This window comes from Trachypithecus francoisi, unplaced genomic scaffold (genome assembly GCF_009764315.1).
Source record: "Trachypithecus francoisi isolate TF-2019V2 unplaced genomic scaffold, Tfra_2.0 Lachesis_group13, whole genome shotgun sequence".
Classification (NCBI taxonomy): Eukaryota; Metazoa; Chordata; class Mammalia; order Primates; family Cercopithecidae; genus Trachypithecus; species Trachypithecus francoisi.
The window spans coordinates 3,450,463-3,472,519 of NW_022681458.1; the positions used below are offsets into that span (position 1 = coordinate 3,450,463).

At 49.4% G+C, this 22,057-nt stretch overlaps 1 long non-coding RNA gene across 1 annotated transcript in view; it reads left to right on the forward strand.

Annotated features, from left to right (window-relative positions):
• Window positions 1–20,391, forward strand: part of LOC117094314 — a 43,037-nt gene extending 22,646 nt beyond the window's left edge. The window contains exon 3 of the long non-coding RNA XR_004441489.1: window positions 19,141–20,391. This is a non-coding gene — a long non-coding RNA (uncharacterized LOC117094314). The remainder of the gene's footprint in view (window positions 1–19,140) is intronic.
• Window positions 20,392–22,057: the final 1,666 nt, after the last annotated feature.

Here is a 22,057-nt window from a genome sequence, read left to right on the forward strand (position 1 = left end):
CTTGAATGCTTTGCTGCTTAGAAATTTCTACCACCAGATATCCTAAATCATCTCTCTCAAGTTCAAAATTCCACAAATCTTTAGGGTAAGGGCAAAATACCACCAGTCTCTTTGCTAAAACGTAGCAAGAGTCACCTTTATTCCAGTTCCCAAAAAGTTCCTCATCTCCATCTGAGACCACCTAAGCCTGGACTCCATTGCCCACATCACTATCAGTATTTTGGTCAAAACCATTAAACAAGTCTCTAGGAAGTTCCAAACTTTCCTGGAAGACATCTTCCTGTCTTCTTCTGAGCCCTCCAAACTGTTCCAACCTCTGCCTGTTACCCAGTTCCAAAGTCACTTCCACATTTTTGGGTATCTTTATAGCAGCACCCCACTACCCAGTATCATTTTTGGGTATCTTTATAGCAGCACCCCACTACCCAGTATCTGCTATAAAGAACTGCCTGAGAATGGGTAATTTATAAAGGAAAGAGGTTTAAATTAGTCACAGTTCTGCAAGGCCGGGGAGGCCTCAGGAAACTTACGATCATGGCAGAAGGCAAAGGGGAAGCAGGCACGTCTTCATGTGTCTGGAGGAGGAGGAAGAGAGCAAAGAGGGAGGTGCCACACACTTTCAAATGACCAGGTCTCCTGAGAACTCATTCACCATCACAAGAACGCAAGGGGGAAATCTGCCCCCATGATCCAATCACCTCCAACCAGTCCACTTCCCCAACACTGGGAATTACAATTCGACATGAGATTTGAGTTGGGGACACAGAGCCAAACTATATCAGTGCTTAACCTCATTTGAGTTGTCACAGGCAACCAGGAGGCTTGAATAACCCACTGCTTCCAGACTAGATGGCTTTCTGTGTGACTCCAAGAGAGACTCACAGCCTCTGCTGATTCCTATGTAAAGTGTGGGTTGGAACTGGATGGTATTGTAGGCTCCTTTAGCTCCGTATGATTCTCATGTAAAATTCCACCCAGCAGTCAGGCAAGAGGTGCACTGGGGACAGGAGGTGGAACCCGCAGGTTGTTGATAAAATCCTGAAATCCCTTGGCTCTGTGCTTCAAACAGGCACCTTCCCAACATCTATGACTGTCTTTGAACTGCTCATAAAGAGTGCTGATTAATGTGACACTTCACATGCCCACCATGAAATTAGGAAGGCCCTTAGATCTCCTTCAAACCCGTGGTGCCGGTGCCTTCGCCCCATCAATCAGAGATAAAACTGTGATTGCATTGCAAGGAGACGAGGCCATCCTGGAGTTCTGCCATGAAAGAATCGCTGGGACTCAAAGGAGGGGAAAAGAAGCGAAGGGGAGAAGGAAAGAGAAGCTGCTTCCAGAAGGGATAAATTTGTGCGTGTACTTTGATCCTGCTATGATTTTTATTTGTTTTAGCCACATCCTTTTCACTGCACCACTCAGCTAAAGGTGCTTTAAATTAGATGGCGCTGGGAAACCCTCTTCCTCCCCCCTCCTTCCCCTGCCTGCCACACAGGCCCACGGTCTTCAATCAATGTGAGATGTATAATCATGTCATGCTCAAATGTAACTGGAATAAATTGAGACAAATAAACTCAAAGGCACCACATGCATTTAGAATGCTCTTTGCCAGGGTTTCCTAAAGTGCTTGCAGGCAGCTAACTCTCAACGCAAACAAAAAGTGGCAGTGTTTAACCAGCTTTGCTTTGGAGCATGTTGAGAGCCTCTGACTCACAGATTGCCGCTGACTGAATCTGCGCATACATCGGTGTTCACGCACGTCCCCCAGCTGGCTTTCTTCCCTCTTCCACACTCCTCCCTTTCCCAGGTGTCCAGGCTGAACAGAGACTTATTTGGGGTCCTCTGTTCCTCTCCTCTACCTGTCTTCAATAGAATAGCACAAAGATCACAAGGGCCTTGAGAGCAGAGATGGGAAGAGAGAACCGTGTCTTACTGTAAGGACCCCAGGACCTTCGTTCAAACAAAGCAAAGCAGCGCCTGGCATGGCCGGCCTGTTCTGCTCAGCATTCAGGAGAGAGCTGCCTACCAGAAACCTCCTCTTTGGTGCTCATGTTAAAGAAGAAGATGCCTCAGGGCACCTTTACGGGAAGATCTGAAATGAACCTCTTACCTTCCAAAACCTTTCTCGGCCAGTCTTGGTCCATGACCAGTCACATGGCTGTGGATTTACTGGTTCTCTGGACCCTCACCCTCCCGTCAGGGTGCCATCTTATCCATGTCTCTGCTTGAGGGACACACATGACAGCTCTCTGGTCCTGCATTGCCAGGCATAGCCATGATGGTCTCAGAGCCATTGGTCCCCAGCATAGAGGTGAGCTTCAAACAGTACCATGATGATGAAGGCAGTAGGTGCCTAGTAGCTACGGACTTTGGATTATATCCATTTCCAATGATTAACAAGAAGCCTCTTTAATTTTAAGTATGTACTTTTTTTCAGAAATAAGGTCCCACCCTGGCACCCAGGTGGAAGTACAGTGGTACAATCACGGCTCATTGCAGCCTCAACCTCCCAGGCTCGAGTGATCCTCCCATCCCAGGCTTACAAGTAGCTGGGACTACAGGCACACCCTCATGCCTGGCTAACTTTTTAAATTACTATTCTAGTAGACATGGGGTCTTGCTATGTTGCCAAGACTGGTCTCAAACTCCTGACCTGAAGTAATCCTCCCACCTCAGCCTCCCAAAGTGCTGGGATTATAGATGTTAGCCACTGTTCTGGACCAAGTATGTACATTTCTAAATAACACCCATTTTCCTGTAATTTCGTTAGTTTCGCTCTATGAACTGCTAGCTTACCATGCCTCCCTGTCATATCCTCTGACAGTTTTCACAGTCTGATGCCCCATGGGTCTCTCTCTCTCTCTTTCTCTCCCCCCCCTTTCTTTAGTTCCTCTTTGGCTGCCAAGAGTTCATTTTCTCAGCCTGTGACAGCCCCTCAGGTTCCCCAGTTTCTTATGAGGAATCACACCTCCCCTGCTACATTTACTCTGTTGAGAGCACAATTCCAGGTAATCAGCTTCTATGGCAGAAGTGACAGAGCCTGAGCAGCCTCTCACTAGATTTGGAAGAACTAGAAAGTAGGTCTCGGTGACCACCGCCCAGCCCCTAACACCATGCTATGGCACTTCCTGCCCCCTGAGTTTCACTGATTCCACACCCGGCACCCAGCCCTCAAGTCCATTCTGGGAGCATCCTGTCCCTCCCCCAGACAGACACATGCACTGGATATCCTTTCAGTAAAACCATCTGGGATGGGATCCAGTCTGGAAGGCAAATCTTAGAAACCTTTCCCTTGTCTTCTTACATATCTCTTTTGAATTCTTACATCTCAGATCAATTCTGCTAGTTAACACTTCCCAGGAAAGTCACCATCCCCTCTGACATCAGAATGTATCAGGAGAGAGTCTGTGCCAGGGAGAGTAACGTTCCTCAGCGTTCAACCCAGTCTCCACATTGTCCTGTCTTCTTGCTACATAGCCAGGGCAGGGGCATGTGACTGGTTCTGGACCAATTTGGGCAAGTGATGTGTGTCACCTCTGGGCCAAAATATAGAAGAAACAGTGCGTAAGCCTCCAGGGGTCCCTCCCCCTCCTCTGCTCTCCCAGATGGTGGAGTCTCGATCAGCCTGGGTCCTGGGTGTCTCGGTAGAGCAGAGCCCCTGCCGACCTCCACAAAACATGTAGCCTGAAAAAGAGGTAAATCTGTGCTGGGTCAGTTTCCAGGACACCAGGATTGGCTCCAATGCGTTCCTAATATCAGTGATTTCCATGTTGTGGCTAAAAATACCTTGCCCTCCCCAAGGATACAAAAATACTCTCCTATATGTCCTTCTGGAATTTTTCAGTCTTTATTACACCTAAATCTTTAATGCAGTTGAAATGTATTGTATATATGGAATGGCAGAAGGATGTTACTTTTTAGGTAACATTGTTTTCCCTGTGGATAGCCAGTGATCTAAAATCCTGTATTCAATTCTCCCTACTTATTTGAAATGCCCCACGTATCAAATGATAAAGTTCTCCAGATCTGTAATCTCTGCACTAACTGGAATTACAGTGCCTTTGTCAGTGTCAGTCCTTTTGGGAAAGTTACTTAGCATGTTCACCAATTCTCCTCGAGCCAGTGCCTACTCTGGACATGCATGACACAAAAGGTCAGGGCCGCATTCCAGATGAGTATGTGTAGGAAGGCATGAGAAACCTTGCAGGGAGCAGACACTGCGGGGAGGTCGGGGAGGGCCAGACGGACCAAAGTTTTCCTGAGGAAGGTCAAGGGGACTTGCCAAGCCCACCTGATAAACAAAAATTGAGAGCAGAAGAGGGCAGAGCCCATCAGCCCCTGAAAATCTCCAGCTCCAGGACCAAGAAGCAGAGTCCTGGAGGTACCATTCCTCATGCCAGGACAGCACTTGAGAGTGTTGAGAGGCACAAGCCCAGGGTCTGGGCGCGGTGGCTCACACCTGTAATCCCAGCACTTTGGGAGGCCGAGGCGGGCGGATCATGAGGTCAGGAGATCGAGACCATCCTGGCTAACACAGTGAAACCCCGTCTCTACCAAAAATACAAAAAAAAAAAAAAAAAAAAATAGCCAGGCGTGGTGGCACGCACCTGTAGTCCCAGCTACTCGGGAGGCTGAGGCAGAAGAATAGCTTGAACCCAGGAGGCGGAGGATGCCATGAGCCAATATCATACCACTGCACTCCAGCCTGGGTGACAGAGCGAGACTCCATCTCACAAAAATAAAAGAGAGAGAGAGGAAAAGAGCAGCACAAGCCCAAATCAGACCCGCACTGCTCTCCAGCACCTTCCAGACACTGATGGAAGCCTGGGCCATGGTCCTCGCGGGGGACTGGGCATGGCAAGAGCAGCTGCAGGTGCAGCTGTTTTTGGCCAGTATCCCAGGAAACCCCATGCCGGCAGCTCACAAAGCTGACTGTATGGACTGACGACTTCCCTTTTCAAGATCAGCTGTGTCTTCTCTTCCACAGGCCACCACTCTTTCCAAGGGTAGAAAAAACCCTTGATGAAAAAAGGCAACAGGACATGCTGGGCAAATTAAATCACTTAATATTTCAAAATATTATTCGACCACAATAATTGTAGTTGTCTAAGAGAATCTGCATTTGTGTGGTTCCTTAAACTGTACTCTTTTTTTAATGTAATTTTTTTTGAGACAAGGTCTCACTATGTTACCTAGGCTGGTCTGAAACTTCTGGGCTCAAACAATCTTCCTCCCTCGGCCTCCCAGAGCATTGGAATGACAGGCACAAGCCACCACGCCCAGCCAAATTGCAGTCTTTCTTCCTGTCTTTAAAATTCACTTGACTTCCCATTCAAAATGGCAGACTGAAGTGTTTACATCTTCTGCCACAAATCCCATTAAATTAACAAAGTAAATATGGAACTATGAATATATTTCCTATAGCACTAGAAATAGAGAATGGTGCCTAATTCCGGAGGATGTTAGTAGAACCCATCACACCGATGCCAGAATAAAACGGAGGGAGAAGCCAAGGGCAGCACCAGCGTGCGACGGGCTTTCCCTGAGGAGCCTCGGCAACAACTCATGTGTGGCAGCATTGGTGGCTTTCAGCAGGAAGGGCCATAGAGCCGTGAGGAAAGGCCATGGGACTCACAGCAGAACTCCAAGGGCCTCTAGAACAGACACAGAGAGCTTGGCTGAACCACGCACCCCGCCCCCGACCAGGCTTCAGCTAGCGACAGCTCCCTAAGTCATGGGGTGATCTGCCTGGGAGCCATGGTTAAGAACCTGCGGCCACAAAAAGACACAGGGAGTGCCCCCGGTCACCAGCTTGACGAAGGAAACAAAGGCGTGGGAGGGTGGCAAAGTCACACCAGGATAAAGCCTCCTAGGACATCCTAACATCCAGGACATTCCAGTAATTTCACTTAGTAAAAAGCGACGCAAGAACTGCAGTTCAGGAACCAGGGGATCCCACAGGGCCAACCTCCCCCTTGGCCCCACTGAGCTATTGGCTGAACAAGCACAAGCCCCAAGCTCCACTCTAAGCAAGGGGAAAACACATCCTGCTCCTTGGAAGAAGAGCCTGAAAATGTACTATGTGTGCAGCGGAGCCCAGGGCAACTCCAGTCCACGAGGCTCGAGTGGTACCCATGAGCCAGGTATCAGCCTCACTTCCTTCCCCTGGCCAAAGCACCTTCGAGACAGGGCAAACTGATCACTTGTGCCCAACAAATGAAGGCCAACGGGTGGCCTGAGCTCCCAGTCAGCACCGCACAGGAACCTGGACACTCAGCTGCTGGTGTTCATACACCTGCTCAGGACGGAGGGCACGCATGCCCATCAGTACTGCCCGCCTGCCCCGGGGGCTGCACCGTGACCAACTCCAGCCTCCCGGGTCATCTGCCACTCCAGCCACCCAAAAGAACCGCCAAGAAAGGGGAGCTTCAGCCAGCTCTTGAGGTGGGATGTGACGGGTTCCAAATTGCCTTTGAGGAAAATATGCACCAAGAAAGGATTGGAGCAGACTGGCTAATTCCTTTGCTTGGGCTCTCAGGGGATGAGGGGTTCTGGAAAGTCTGAGTTGTCAGGGAGGTGTGGATTCGAATCTCAGCACTGACTCTGACAAGCTGTGTGACTTCAAACAAGAACCCACTTTCTGTCCAATAGGGACGGAAACGCCACCTGGCCAGGCCCTTCAGGGATGTGACCCCAGTGGGCCCGGCCTGGAGCAGATGCTGTGAGATGGCACCGTGTCATGTTGGCATGGGCTGCAGCCCCCTCGTGAACATTTCCTTTCGGTCCTTGTTAGCTGGTGTCTTTGGGTGAGTCTCATGGTGGTGTCTCACGGTGAGTGTCAAGCACGGCAGCAGGGTGACCTCTCCACCCACCCCACTCCCCCAGGACTCCAGGCTCCCCTCCCACCAGTTGTACAGAGAAGACGTCAGCCCACAGAACCATGTGCTGTGCAAGCTCCTCACTGCAAACACCCCCAAAGGTCAGAGACCGGGGACCCACAGGAAAATGAGAGGCCTCTGCCTCTGCGGTCAGGCCTCTGACCATGGCTGTGTGTGCTGTGATGCCCTGCATGGCTCTCCTCCCCCAGGAGGCCGCCCAGCTCAGTTCTGTCTATGGGGAAGGCCACAGAGCTCTGGGGGCTGGCTTTCCTCAGCCCCGAGTAATTACAGACATGTGTCTGCACATGTCACCAGCCAGACTCCCACGACCCTGCAGTAGATCCTCATTAACCCGGGAACTCAAGGACTCTGAGAGGAGCAAGGGGCCGAGAGGAGCAAGGGGGATCTGGGCACTGGCAGGGATGGGGAACCTGCAGAGAGGCCCAGACAGTCTGTGCCCGTGCTAATGGGTAAGGTATGCCACCTGCCCTGCGAATGATGAAGGGGGAGCCTGCCGCGGGGCCAGGGATGGCCGCGGGGCCCGGGACGGGCGTGGGGAGTCTGAGCAGAGCAAGCTGGGGAGCCACAGAGAAGAGTTTATGAATCGGCATCCAGCCCCCTCCCCTCTCCCTCCTGAGCACGGCTATTAAACCCCTTCTGGCCTCCAGATGCGCAGTCTGCAAGCTATTTCCCTTTTGTTATTTCAAGCTCAGGGCCTTGATCTTTTGCCACTTTGGAAGAAGCGGAGAAACAAAGGGATCTGGTGCTGTTGCTTAATAGCGCGCTGGCTTGGCCCTGCTGGGCCGGCATGTGTCTGATGCTCTGTGCCGTCACTGCAGAGCCATCCCTTTGATGAGAGCAAGGCAGGGACCGAGCCCAGGAGCCCTCTGAGAGCCGCTCAGCAGCTCCCTCTCCTGTTCCCACAGGCCTTCACCTCATGCGGGGGAGTTGGCCCACTGTCTTCCTCCTTGCCATGGCGGCCGCTTAGAGACAAGAGATTGATCATGGAGAGCCTTCGGGGTCCCCGAAGGATCGGAGCACAGTGCAACCAGTCACTAGGGCTGCTGGGCCCTCGACTGCACTTCACTCAAGCTGAAGGTGCAGCGTCCCCCGCAGACTGTGTCAGTCCCCCACCCTCCTGCAGCATGTCAGGAAGAGCACTGAACTAGAAGTCCGCAGGCCTGCGTTCCAGTTGCCTGCATGTCGCGGACAGGCTGAACCTCTGCTTGCCTGGTTGGCCTCTGTGGCGCTGGCTCTGAATTCAGGGCTGGGCCCAGATGGGGATGCAGCAGACACTTGGTGAGTGATGAAAATCGCAGCACTGCCATGAGGAGCCATGTGACCGGGGCCCGTTCCATTCATTCTTCATTCCCTCCCTCCTGTATTCACACACCCCATAAGCACCCTGACCGCCTGCTCCATGCCAGACAATAAATGGATTCCACCCCTGACCTCAGTTGTAATTGGTGTAACAAGGGCTGTGACAGAGACCCTGATGGAAGGACATCAGGGTGTCCCACCGGACGGAGGAATGGGCGTCAGGATGGCAGCTTCCCAGGCTGACACCCACCCTGAGCCCAAAGAACGGAGGGAGTTTCTCAAGTGAAGGAACAAGGAAGACCGGTCCAGGCAAAGGATAAAGCCTGGGGGTACCTGGAGACACAAGAGATTGAGGACATTTGGGGACCACTTAGGAGCCTGTGTGGCCAGAGCAAAAACCTCAAAGAGACAGAAAAGAAGATTGACTAAGGGGGACTGTGCATCCCCCTGAGAGCCCAGGAGCCAGGCAGGGTAGACAGTAAGGAAGGGACCCACCTGCAAAGTGTGAGAGGCTGACCAGCCAGCTGGGGGGCTGCAGGCAGCAGCTAGTGCAGAGGCTGCTGTACCCCAAAACAGGAGGGGGGCCACAGCCGAAGAGGAGAGGGAGGCAGCTCTGAGAAGAAGAGGGAAGAGCAGTCACCAGGACCTGTACTCAAGGGACTGTACACCCTTGGGCAGGTGGTGGCATGCAGGCCCCTCCAGACAAGGTGCCTGGAAGGAACACGAGTGCTATCTGGGAGGGGCTCTGCTTTGGGGGCACTTAGTGTGCCATGACTGAAACAGGTGGCAGGAATGACCAGGCAGAGGGTAGGAGGATACAGCCAGCCAGTGTCAGACGTCAGAAGCGCTGTCTGGGCCAGAGGCAGGCGAGGAGGCCACAGCAAATGCAGGGAAGCAAGGCCTGGGGATGGAAGGACCCAGGGCAGCCGCCACACTTGAGGGTCAGGCTGCAAAGTGGAAGGGTCCGCAGAATGCCAGGATAAGTTCCTGGAGACTGGCGTGGCCCATCCTGGGGAAACACAGTCACCTGTCCCCCTGCTGCTGCTGCGGGAGGGGAAGGTCTCAAGACACACGACCATAGGCTCCCACCACAGAAACACTCTTGCCTACACCTTGGTCCTGCAAACCTGCTCCTCAACCCACACTGTCCCAGGCCTGAGGGTGCAGGCTGTGGCTACATTTTCCTGAGCCACAGGCTTGTGCGGTGGGATCCACAGAAAATGCCTGTCCAGATGCCTTTGGTTTGCACAAGGTGCTGCCACTCTCAGATCAAGGACAAAGCCCTGGGCTGGGAGTGAAAGGCCTGAGCCAAGTGTGAGCTCTGTCTCTGGTACAGCAATGACCATATCTTTCAGCCTCATTCACTCTGCTGGGTGTTAAAACACTTGACCACACCCACAGAGGGCTGATGCAAGTATCAGTTGGGTATGGAAAGGAATGCTTTGTTCATTGTTACAATAACACGAACACTAAGGATGTTAAGAATGTTTAAGTTCATCATTATCACCACCATCACTATCATCGCCATCATCATCACCATCGCCATCACCACCATAATCACCATCACCATCCCTGTCAACCATCACCATCACCACCATAATCACCATCACCATCACTGTCATCATCACCACCACCATCACCATCACCACTATCATCAGCATCACCATCACCATCCCTATCACCATCACCATCATCACCATCGCTATCACCACCACCATAATCACCATCACCATCACTATCACCATCACCATCACTGTGACCATCACCCGCATCACCATCATCACCATCACTATCACCATCACTATCACCATCACCATCACTATCACCTTCATCACCATCACCACCATCACCACCATTACCATCATCATCACCATCATCACCATCACCATCATCGCTATCATGACCATCATCACTACCACCATCATTATTACCACCATCATCACTATCATCACCACCACCATCACCACCATAATCACCATCACCACCATCATCACCATCACCATCACTGTCACCATCACCATCATCACCATCATCATCACTGCCATCATCACCATCACCATCACCATCACCACCATCACCACCATCATCACTATCATGACCACCATCATCACTACCACTATCATTATTACCACCACCATCAATATCACCACCACCATCACCACCATAATTACCATCACCACCATCACCATCACTGTCACCATCACCATCACCACCATCATCGCTATCATGACCACCATCATCACTACCACCATCATTACTACCACCACAATCACTATCATCACCATCACCATCACCACCATCATCACCATCACTGTCACCATCACCATCACCACCATAATCACCATCACCACCATAATCACCATCACCACCACATCACCATCGCCATCACCGCCACCACTATCACCACCATCACCATCACCACCAGAACCATCATCACTCTCATCATCGCCACTATCTATCCTGCACTTAAAGCCCTGCTGCCACCCTATCCTCTCAAATGGTCCTCCTGTGACAGAGAACACGCAACTCTCTGAGTCAGCCCATCTCATTTACGGACAGTTTTGCTAGTAGAAAGCTATTTGCTTCTTTTGTTTGCTTGTTTGTTTGTTTCCATTGTAATTGGCCTTCCCATCTATATGGTCTGTTGAGTGTTGCTAGAAAAGAATACCTGAGGCTGGGTAATTTAATTCTTTAAAAAAGAGGTTTCTTTATCCCATGGTTGTGCAGGCTAGGAAGTTCAGGGGAATGGCAAGCTTCCCTCCACCTCCCTCTGGGAGTCAGGGCAAGGAGACCCTGCCTCCCTTCTCCCCCTGTGATCAGGGCGCAGGGCGATGTGACGCAAACTCCCGCTTTGTGTCTTTTCAAACACAGAATAGAGAAGGGGGAGCAAGCGTTCTGGAGCTCCAGGCCTGGCTATATTACTTAGACTTGTACCAACCTGGCCATATCATTTAGCTTTTCAGAGTCTGAATTTCCCCAAGTGGTTATGATGAGAATTAAGGAGGCCATATGACTGTCTGGTACACAGCCTCACCCCCAAGAAGAGCCTAAAATTGTGCATCTCCCTGTGAACTCCACTGAGAGAGAGCAGGCTCCAAGGAGGACGCCCACAGGGAGAGCAGTGCCTGCTGCTGGGGACGCCTCTGGGGCCCAAGGTTGCCGGTGGCTGGGCCCCCAGACGGCAGGGCCACAGGTGAGTAGGAGTTGTGTGAGGTGGGGTGGGTGGGACCCCGGTGGGTGGGACCCCTGGGACCAGTCGCACCTGGCCTGAGTATAGCCTCCCCACAAGCTGTTGCCAGGGGCCCAGCCAACCCTCACTGGGTGCCAAGCCAGGCCTCTTGAAACGGCAGCAAGTAAAGAATCATTCAAGCTAAGAAGGAAAGCCAGGGCTAAGAGACGGCAGCCCCAGTGTACAAAAGGCAGGGTGTACAGGTGCCTGGCCAGCTGGCTTCCAGTCCAGGCCACATCACTAAGCACCAAAAGACTGACTTACCCACCCTGGGCCTTGACTTCTCCACCTTTAACAGCAAAGCCAGACCAGCACTGCCCATGTACCAGAAGTAGTGTGTGCATACATGTGTGAGGAAGTGTGTGCACAAACCTCCAGGGAGGGGTTCTCTGATTTTCAACAGGTCACCAGGGACCCAGCACTGAAAACTGAACACAGACTCCAGCGGTAGATAATCCCCAAGAACTTCCAGGTTCAGTGGCTCAACCACCATGGCCAGTGCAGAATCCCTGGGTGGGAGGGGGTGAGGGGGCACCTCCAGAGAGGAGATCCAACCCCCAAGCAGCAGGGCCCCTGCAGGACGGTAAGAACACCCTGACTTCTCCTTTGCTCCCTCTGGATAAGAAAGGCTACAGGATCTTTGTCTAAATAGCACAACGAGGCCAAGGGTGGAGATGAAAGTGCTGAGTTGGCATTGCAGGAATAGTTCCTGATAGGCCAGATCTCAAAGTTGGACGTTTGATTGATGAATTCCTCTGTGTAAAAATAAATAGCATGACGACCCAGCTCTCCACAAAGAGCAGAGTGGGAGGAGGAGCTGCAATGTGCCTCCCACATGACGAGCCCAGGACAGCATGTAGGTCTGCGTGTGTGTGTAGTGCGTGCCTGTAAGTAAATACACCAGCGTGTGTGTGAAATGTGTTCTCACATCAAGCGTTCCAACCCTCCGTTTGCCTGAGGAGGCGGAAGTGCTCAGAGTGAAAATCAGATGCAGACATGTGTATGACAGCAAGTCCAAGTCTAATTAAAACAAGCTTCCCACCTCCCCTCTCCAGGAACTGAGATGACCCCTGCTGGATTCTCAGTAGCTTCTGTAGGTTTGGTGCATTTTTAAAAGGAGCTAACCACTATCCCATCAAGTACATCGGACGAAGTGTGTATGTTTCCATTTAAACCCCCTGAGTCTAAGATGGTATTTAATTCTGTGAAAACCACTGAAATCCTGCAGAATTCTGAGGAAACAGTCTATTGATTCATGTCAGTCCTTCCCGAACCTCTGACAAAACGAGAATTCTTTCCCGATGAGCCTCCCACCCCCGTAGCAGGGCGGACGCTTAGATGAAGCAAGAGCTTTGATGTGAGAGAAGTGCCATCGCTTGAGCCAACAGACACAGCTGCCCCTCGAAGGGACCAAGGAGATTTCCCATTAATGAGCTCTGGTAAATTCCAGGACTGAGGCAGGATTTTGTTTCACCCTGGATGGTGAAAGAAAGAAAAAGAAAAATGGCATAATACTGCACACTTACCAACATGTCATACATTCTTACACAAATCGCACCACAGAACATACTCCCTCTTATCCACTACTACCAAAAATAAAGACAAAGACAAGGTCAAGGATGCTGAAATCACCAAAAACCGCCAGCCCATGACAGATACTCTGGAGGAAACCCGCTGTAGGGGTGCACAGAGAACAAAGTCTGAACTAAAAGGAGTCATGGGACCCAGGCATACAGGACAAGGACTTATGCTCTCTCTGGTTTGGGGCAAATGGAAAACCCATATGAAACTCCCGTCACTCCAAGATGGGTAAATAAAAGAATTCCAGCACCTTAAGCTATACAAAACTTCAAAATGAAAATACAGCAAAGTAAAAAAGCAGATAAAGAGAGCACTTCAAAAAATGACAAGATATTAAATAAAAGTTGAGATAAAAATTGTTCCCATATTCTCAAGTAAATGAAAGAAAACATTTGAAAATTTAGACATGTAGGTATCTTTTTCATCTTGCTAACTTTGTAAGTACCTTATATATGTATATATGTTTATTTATATACATAAAGCACATACAGCTATATAAATATGTTAATATATCATATAAATACATGTTAAGTACTGTATATATATCTTACCTAATCCTTAAATTGAATAGTCTTATTTCCATTTTACACATGAAGAAACTGAAGCACCTGAAATTGAAGTCAATTGATAATTATAACAATAAATATAAATGGGACAAATACACTATTCCAGTTTCTATTTGCTGGGTAACAAACCACCTTAAAACTTAGCAATATAAAAGCCATTTTATTTATGCTCACAATTCTGCAGGTTAGGAGTCAGGGCAGACACAGACAGGAAAGCTTGTCTCTGCCCTACCATGTTGGCAGTCTCATTCTGCTGAAATAGGAGATAGCAGGGACAGCTCAACTGGCGCCACATGTGTGGGCCTTGATTCTTCTTGACATGGCATCCTCTGCGGATTCTCAGTAACCTCTGTAGATTTGGTGCATTTTTAAAAGAAGCTAACCATTATCCCATCAAGTATATAGGATGAACTGTTTATGTTCCCATTTAAACCTTCTGAGTCTATGAGGGTATTTAATTCCATCATATCCAGCAGGATTCTGGGGAAAGAGTTTACTGGTTTACATCAGTCCTTCCTGAACCTCCAACAATGCAGTTCTTTCCCGACAAGTCTCCCAGTCCTGTTGCTCTGGATGGATGTTTAGATGAAGCAAGAGCTTTGATGTGAGAGAAATTACCAAGGTGACTTCTTTTACTGCCAGTCTAGTGATCCTAGCACCTGGGATGGTATGGGTGGAATAGCTAGGAGCTGGACAGCACTTGCTCTCTCTCTCCCTCTCACTCCCTCTTCCTCTCTCTCTCTCTCTCCCTCCAAGTGGCTTCTTGACATGGCTAGCTTGGGTTCATCATAGAATTGTGGCCTCAAGGTAGTTGGACTTCTCACATAATGGCTGCCTACCCTCATCCCCTTTCAAGTGAGCACCAAGATACCAAAGCAAAAGCACCAAAGTTTCTTCAATCTAGCCTTAGAAGTCATGCAGTATCAAGTATCCTGCATTCCATTGATCAAAACAGTCATAGAGCCTGTCTAAATTCTGAGGGAAGGGAACCATAAACGCCAACTCTTGAAGAGAGGACTGTCAAAGAAGTTGTGGCCATCTTTAATCTGCCACACTTACCTTTTACAAGAAAAAAAGTCACTCAGAAGTCAGGAAAGGCTGCAATGCTCTGGAGGAAACCAACTGAAGAAAATAAACAATGCACTCCTAAATAACCAGTGGGTCAAAGAAAAAATCACAAGGGAAACTAGAAAATACTTTGAAGTGAGTGAAACAAAAACACAACATACCAAAACTTATGAGATACAGCTAAAGCAGTGCTTAGAGGGAAATGTCTAGCTATAAATGCCAGATCACAAAAGAACAAAGATCTGAAATCAATAACCTAACCTTCACTTGCAAACCCCAGTGGTAGATAATCCCCAAGAAAATAAGAAAAATAAGAGCCAACCCAACTGAAAACAAGCAGAAGGAAGGAAATAATAAAGATTAGAGCAGAAATAAGAGAAAAAGGGAATGGAAAAACCAATGGGGAAAACCAATGAAACCCAAAAGCTGGTTCTTTGAAAAGGTCAATAAAGCTGACCAACCTTTAGCTAGACTGACTAAGAAAAAAGAGGAATGACTCAAATGACTAGAATCAGAAATGAAAATGGGGACATAACTAACAACCCTGAAGAAATAGAAGTGTTGTAAAGGAACACCATGAACAATTATATACCAACAAATTGTATAACTTAGATGAAATGGACAAATCCCTGGAAAGACACAAACTGCTGGAGCTGACTCAAGAAGACAACACGAATAGACTTATAACAAGTGAAGAGATTGAACTAGTAATGCAAAAATTACCCAGAAAGAAAAGTCCAGGCCCACCCAAGCTTTATCATTGAATTTTGCCAAACATTTAAAAAATTAATACGAATTCTTCACGACTCTTCCAAAAAATAGAAAAACCACAGGAACATTTCTTAACTCATTTTATGAGGTCACTATTACCCTGATGCCAAAACCAGAAAAGACATTACAAGAAAACTACAGACCAATATCTCATACGAATATAAACAAAAAAATTCTCAGCAACATACTAGCAAACTAAATCTGCAATGTATAAAAAGAGTTATACATACACCCATGGCCAAGTGGGATTCGTCCCAGAAACGCAAGCTTGGTTCAACATCTGAAAATAAATGAATATAATACATCATATCAATAAAATAAAAAACAAAAGTCATATACCATTCTCAATAGAACCAGAAAAAGTTTTTGATAAAATTCAACACATTTTCACGATTAAAAAAAAACACTCAACAAACTAGAAAGCAGAAGAGAACTTCCTCACTTAATAAAGTGCATATACAAAAAACTTACAGCTAAGTTTGTACTTGATTGTGAAAGACTTGATGTTTTCTCCCTCATATCATCAAAAATGATACCTTTTGTGCTTCAAAGGACACTATTAAGAAAGTAAAAATAACTCAGTGAACTGGAGAAAATACTTACAAATAATATGTCTGATAACAGTAATAAAGACAAATAACCCAATTTTAAAATAAGTTAAGAAGATTAAATAGACATTTCTCCAAACCAGAGATACAAATGGCCCCGTAAGCACATGAACAGATATTCGGTATCACTTGTCAGGGAAACACAAATCAAAACCACAAGGAGATAACACTTCACAACCACAAGGATTTCTAGAAATCCAAATGTTCATCAACTGACAAACAGATAAACCAAATGTGGTCTGTCCATACGATGGAGTATTATTCCACCATAAAAAAGAATGAAGTATTGATACATGCTACAACATGGATGAACCTTGAACACATTATACTGAGTGGAAAAAGCCAGACACAGAAGTCTGTATATTACATAATTTCATTCCCATAAAAGGTTCAAAACAGGGAAATCTATGGAGACAGAAAGTAGAAAGTACATTCGTGGTTGCCTAGGTCCGTGGGGAAGGGTGAAGCTAAGGAGGTGGTAACTAAGTGTTGGGGGTGGGAGTGGTCCTTGTTCTTAGGGCTCCCAAGATGGCGGCGGGCTGCTTCCAAGATGGTGGCAAGCCTCTTGTTCGCTAACCTGGAGTTCTTGGCCTCACGGATCCCAAGGAATGGAATCTTGGGCCATGTGGTGAGTGTTATAGCTCTATCAGAAGCCGTGGGTCACGGAAGAGAACCATGGAACCCAGTGACTAGTGTTCAGCTCAATTAGGACAAACCTAGGCATTTAGCCATGCAGGAACAATGGCAAGCCTTTAGCCCGATCAGGAGCGGCAATGGGTGCCTTGCTGGGTCAGAAGCACAGCGGACACCCTGCTGGATCCAGAGGGGTGGAAGTCAGCAGCGGGTCTGCGAAGGCGGCCAACAGCAGTGGTGGACAGCGAGTGAAAGCGCAGCTCGAGCCGTAACAAACAAGGACCAGAAGAGTGTGCAGTTGCAAGATTTAATAGAGTGAAAACAGAGCTCCCATACAAAGGGCGGGGACCCAAAGCAGGTTGCCGTTGCCTGCTTGAATGCATGGGTTTATATCCCGATCACTGTCCCGCCCCCTGTGCTTTCAGGCAATAGATGACTATTTCTTTACCTCCTGTTTTTGCCTAATTAGCACTTTAGTGAGCTCTCTTTACTAACTGATTGGTCAAGTGTGAGCTAAGTTGCAAGCCCTGCGTTTAAAGGTCACCTTCCCAGCCATGCTTAGGGATTCTTAGTTGGCCTAGCAAATCCAGCTAGTCCTGTCTCTCATAAGGAGGATCAAAATGTTTGAAAATGAACCATGATGACAGTTGCACAACTCTGTAAATGTACAAAAAACACGTAATTGTATTATTTAAAGGGGTGCATCTTAGTCTGTTCAAGCTGCTATACCAAAATACCAACAACTGGGTAGCTTCAAAACAACAGAAATTTATTTCTTAACAGTTCTGGGAAGTCCAAAATCAAGGCACTGGTAAACTCAGTGTCTGCTAGGGGCCCACTTTCTGGTTGATACATGGCACCTTCTAGCTGCGCCCCCACATGGTGGAAAAGAGGAAGAAGCAGCTCTCTGGGGCCTCTTTTAAAGGGGTACTAGTCCCATTCACCTAATCACCTCCCAAAGACTCCACCCCTAACACCATTACCTTGGTGATCAGGTTTTCAATATAACGAATTTCGCGGACAGACAGACATTCAGACCACAGCAGGCTAAGTTGTATGAGATATCAGCTTAGACATATGTATGTGAATTATATCTCAATAAAGCCATTATTTTTTTAAAGTCACAGAACCTTTCCAGATTTGTGGGGAGTTGGGAGTTGACCCCACCTCCTGATAGAAGGAACGTCAAAGACTTTGAGGCCATCTTTAATCTGCCACATTAAACTTTTTAAAGAAAAAAATCACTCAGATTCACCCTTCTTGAAAATCAGTACTGTGATTTAAAAATTACAGCCCCTGCCGGGCATGGTAATCCCAGCGCTTTGGGAGGCTGAGGTGGGCAGATCACCTGAGGTCAGGAGTTCAAGACTAGCCTGGCCAACACAGTGAAACCCCATCTCTACTAAAACTACAAAAATTAGACAGGTATGGTGGCAGGCACCTGTAATCTCAGCTACTAGGGAGGCTGAGGCAGGAGAATCGCTTGAACCAGGGAGGCAGAGGTTGCAGTGAGCTGAGCTCGCACCACTGCACTCCAGCCTGGGTGACAAGAGCGAGACTCTGTCTCAAAAAAATAATAATAAAAGAAATAAAAATAAAAATAAAAATTACAGCCCTTCAACAAGGCTCAGCAAACTGCCTTTGGTCCAAATCCAGCCTCACTTCCTGCTTGTGTACATAAAGTTTCATTGGAACACAGCCACACCCACTGTGGCTTTCTCACAATACAGCAGAGTTGAGTATGTGTGTCAAGGACCGAATGCCTCACAAGGCCTAGAATATTCACTATCTGTCCCTTTACAGAAAACATTGCTGATTCCTGCCCTAAAACAAAACAAACAAAAAAACTCAGAAACGCTGAAAGTAAAAGAGTGAGCAAAATGTGTGGCAGATTGAAAAAAAAAAAAGTCGTCTGCCCACATGAAACCTTGCAATGACATCATCCCTCACCGGGTGCTGGTTCTCCTCCAGCACCTTCACTGCCCCCAGCCAGCAGCCACAGTGGGATGGGAGCAACTCCAGACGCGAAAGTGCAGGGCTTGGCACAAGGCGGGGATGGGCGTCTGTGCATCCGTAGAACGATGGGCCTCGCCCAACCATCAGGCAGACCACTTCAGCCAGTGGTCAGAAGCCCACCCTACCTTCCGCAGCGTGGTTCCAGCCCTAAGCCCAGTTACAGCCTGTCGCGAATTAGGTTCCCCAGAAGTGGTCCCTGGCCTGGGGATGACTGCGGGTTTGCAGGTGAGATCCCAGCTGTGGACAGGGTGCGCTTCCCGGGGAGGCTTCTCCTTCCTCTTCCGGCTCCTGGGGGCTGCCAGCACTCCTGGATGTGGCCCCATCTTTCCCACACCCGGCATTGTCTTCACATCACCTTCTCCTCGTGTTTGTGTCTGTCCTCTTCTGTCTCTTACAAGGACATTTGCCATGGGATTCAGGGCTCACCTTCATCCAAGATTATCTTAAGATCCTTAATTTTATCTGTGCAGTCCCTTTTGCCCATGAGGTCACATCCTCATGCTCTGGATACACGTCACTCTCGGGGCCACCATTCTAGCCGCCTCACCTGCGAGCAGCAGCCTGGGCCTAGAAGCTGTGTCCCCTGTGCTGCCCAGTGGAGTCCGGCGCCTGGCACCCAACACCCAAACAGGGTGACCACCAACCTGGCTGAGGAGACTGTCCCCAAGATGATCACAGCACATCAGGCAGGGCTCCTGAGCCAGCCCTGCAAGACTGCCTCACTCCCAGTATGGCCAGAAGCGTAGCTGAGGCCAACCCCTGAAGCAGCCAAGATGTCCTCTAAGCCCAGAAGTGCCAGGGATCGGGGGCTGCCCAGTTCCAGACAGGGTCATTACACTCCCGACCCTCGGAGGGGCCCCCCGCCTCCCAGCTCCAGACAGGGTCGTCACACTCCCAATCCACAGAGGGCCCCCCTACACCTCCCAGCTCCAGATGGAAGCGACTGCCCGGCTTCACCGACCTCCACGCTGCTGCCTGGGGTCTTGCTCGAATACAAGAGAATACAGGTCTCGTTGAGGGCTCCTCTGTCCCACGTCTCCTGCTCCTGGACACCCAGGCCTGCCCTCACCACTGCCGCTGGACACCGGGCAGGGGTCCTGGCCACTCTTCTGGAGGGCCAGTCTGACGTTGCGGGTGCAGCCACTTCGCTGTTTGTCCCTCACAGTGTGCCAGAGGCTCTCCTCCCTCCAAGAGCCGCTCCCAGGGCCCAGCCTTCCCCTGAAAGGTGTTGATGAGAATGGAGTGTGGAACCATCTGCCAGCCAACCCCAGGTGGCCTCTTGGGGGTGTTCTGCCCCATGGGGCCATGCGTGGTGTGGCCCTTCCCAGTGCTGTCATGTCTGAATGTGGTCCTGCAGACTTGCCCCCACTGGGCCTGAGCACATTCCCCGGGGCCTGATCCCAGGAACTCCAGGAGCAGCTCGCACACACCTCCATGGAAGCCTCCCACAGCGGGAGGGACAGGAAAGGCGCTCCAAGTCCCACATCTCACTCTTCAAGCTAGGAAAATGATGCTGCTCCCTTGGGAGGTGAGACCCTCCAGATGGGAACCTTGAGGCTGGGAGCTGGTGTGTTCCCGGAATTCGGGGGAATATTTCATTGCCTGCGTACAGTGTCTAGACGTACATATCACCTCCTCCCAGGCACCCAGGCATCACTTCACAACCCCATGCTCAGCAAGCCCCAGAGAAAATTCCTCAATAAACTATGAGTGTTAATGCCGGATGCAATAAGATGTGATTAAATTTTACACAAGGGAGGGGTGTAGGTACTTCAGAATCGTAAAAACAGCTTTTCCACAAAACTGTCAGCATTAGACACAAATATGGGAGCAAAGGGGCACTCGGGCTTATTCAGATTGCTCAGTTTGTTTATACTAAGTGTGCACAACATAAAAAACACCTGCTCCACTTTTAAAATCAGTCTTCTCCATTGTGCACAGGAAAGTTATAGTTTGCAGAGGTTTTTTTATATTTTAATAATGCCACCCATTTTGTGGTGTTTAAAGAGTGAGAAGATACAAGGCTTATTTAAAAAGTAAAAGTATCTAGACTCCTCCCAAAAGCAATCAAGATGAAAAAACACCCGAAGGAGGGCAGCCAAGTGAGGAGACCTTCCGGAATCTTCTGTGCTGACCCCCACTTCAGCAGGCTGTGGCAGAGAAGGTCCTGGGGTGGCCAGGAGGTGGAGGGCGGGCACAGCCCCTGCCTCTCTCCACTCCCTGAGGCGCCCACCTCCAGAGACCCCTTTCTAGTAGGTTAAATGGGTGCTCGCTCTCCATCACCTGCTCCAGCAAGCAAGCCGCAAAGCCGGCACCAGGCAGGCCCACCCAGCTCTGTTAGCAGAAACTGAGGAGAACCAACTGCCCCAACCAGAGCGAACTAACAGAGACCCTCAGAGGGGCAGCAGGTCAGAGGTCAAGTGCAGGGGCCCTGCACCCACTCCCTCACTGTGGGACCTCGGGGTGTGACTGAAGCCACGGACTCACTGAAGCCACTTTCTCACGTAAAAACTGGGGACCTGGGTCCTACCTCCAGGGTGGCTGAGGGCAGTGCCTCAACATGGCTGCGGTCACTGCTGTTCAGAGACGCAGCTGATGAAACACACTCCGGGAAGACCCAGCTTAGGGATGAAACCAGGGTGGGCTCCTGCAGAAGACGGTGGAAGGAACAAAAGCATCTAATCTCCCGCTCCAGAAGCCCAGTGCAGGGAGCAGCAGGGGACTTTTAATGGCATCAGTCCAGAAAGACGAAGAGCCAGGAGAGGCTGCAGCAGCTGGGGTTGCACAAGGGGAACTCCCAGCAGATTCAAGAAAGCTGACTCCTCAGCCAGGAGCCCACGCGGCCCAGAAGTGGCCCGGCTACCTGGGGGAGGCCTGGGAGGTGCAGGCGCGCGTGGCTTCACTGCCTCTGGAGGTCAGGAAGGAGGCCACGCAGAGAGGTGGTCAGAGGCCTGTGTAAGGCGCTTTAGGCTCGCTCTGTCCTGACTGTGTCCAAGCAGAAGACCAGCTGTGTCATTCCCTGGAGAGGGTGACCCTGAGGGTCAGCGGACAGGGCGAGCAGAGGAAACAGATCTTACACACACTGTGCACAGACCCGCACCTCCAATCCAGCGGGCTCCCCAGGGCTGGGTCAGACTCGCCCCTCCAATATAGAAAGACCTAAAGATGTGGCTACATCCGCAGCCCTCCAGCCCCAGGCGCTGCTCTAACACCCCACCCAGAACAGCACCCCTACCTAGGGTGGCCAGGGCAAATACAGGACCCAGATAAATGTGGATTTTAGATCAACAACAAATCATTTTTTAGTATAAGTATGCCCCATGTAATATTTAGAACATACTTATACTTTAAAAAAATCCAAATATAATTGGGCTTTCTGTAATTTTT